This window comes from Medicago sativa, chromosome 3 (genome assembly GCF_051527215.1).
Source record: "Medicago sativa cultivar Bolivia chromosome 3, Bolivia_mono, whole genome shotgun sequence".
NCBI lineage: Eukaryota > Viridiplantae > Streptophyta > Magnoliopsida > Fabales > Fabaceae > Medicago > Medicago sativa.
Window position 1 is genome coordinate 24,824,262 of NC_140751.1, and position 1,220 is coordinate 24,825,481.

Sequence of the window (1,220 nt, forward strand, 5' to 3'; positions counted from 1 at the left end):
AATCAACACCAGCATGACCAGCTATACCACATATTTCACAAGAAGAAGTAGATGCAGAGTTGATAGCACTAACATTGAATTTTTCAAGTTTTTCAGTTAGTGTATCAATTTTAGAAGCAAGGTGATCATAGTTAGAGACTTCGTGTATACCTGCCTCCTTTTTGGAGGGTGAAGAACTAGAGATGGCTCTCTCGTCGGTCCATTTGTAATGATTCTGAGCCATGTCTTCAATTAGGGCATACGCCTCCGTGTAGTTCTTGTTCATAAGTGCTCCACCTGCAGCTGCATCAACAGACATCTTAGTGGTATAAGACAAGCCATTGTAAAAAGTGTGGACTATAAGCCACTTCTCTAGGCCATGGTGGGGACAAAGTCTTAGCATTTCTTTGAAACGCTCCCACGCATCATAGAGAGATTCCCCATCTTTTTGGTTAAACCGCGTGATTTGGTCTCTAAGTTTAGCGGTTTTAGATGGTGGAAAGAAACGGGCAAGGAATGCTTGCCTCATCTGATCCCATGAAGTAATGGAACCGACTTCGAGGGAATGGAACCAAGCGCTAGCTCTATCCCTTAAGGAAAAGGGAAAGAGATGAAGTCTTACGGCTTCTTGGTTCTCCTTCATGGTTCCACTAATTCGTAGGAAAACAGAGATGTGAAGATTGGGATCCTCAGTGGGGGATCCCGAGAATTGGTTTTGCTGCACCAAGTTAAGTAGGGCAGGCTTGATTTCAAAGTTGTCATCCTCAACCGTTGGGTACACAATAACAGCTTGTGGCTCAGCCGTAGACGGCGTTGCATACTCTTTGAGAGTGCGATTGGCCATGTCGGTGTTATTTTGTGCTGCTCTCCTCCTTCTATGTAAGAACCTTTCGATCTCGGGTATGAATACCGCTTGATTTCTAGTTCTTCGCATACAAGGTTGAGAACCCAAGAAGTTAACGATAACAGAAAAAAAAAAGTTAAAAATAAAAAGAAAAAGAGGAAGAAGAAGAGAGAATTCTAATCACTAAGAAAAAGCTAATTAAATTAGTTAACTCCCCGGCAACGGCGCCAAAAACTTGATAGGGCCAAACCGCAAGTGCACGGCCTATCGAAGTAATAGTAGTAAGTAAGAGTATCGTTCCGCTAGGGAGTTGGTCAATCTAATTAACTTTTAGATATTGATTAGAGGAGAAAGAATTAAGAAGTTGGAGAGTGCAGTTTTTGAAAGTAAATAACAA

The 1,220-nt window shown here is 41.9% G+C and overlaps 1 non-coding gene across 1 annotated transcript; it reads left to right on the top strand.

Annotated features, from left to right (window-relative positions):
* The first annotated feature begins 353 nt into the window (after window positions 1–353).
* LOC146936600 (small nucleolar RNA R71) lies at window positions 354–460 on the top strand. The gene has a single exon (XR_015033617.1). It is a non-coding gene; the product is annotated as a small nucleolar RNA R71 (small nucleolar RNA).
* The last annotated feature ends 760 nt before the right edge of the window (window positions 461–1,220 follow it).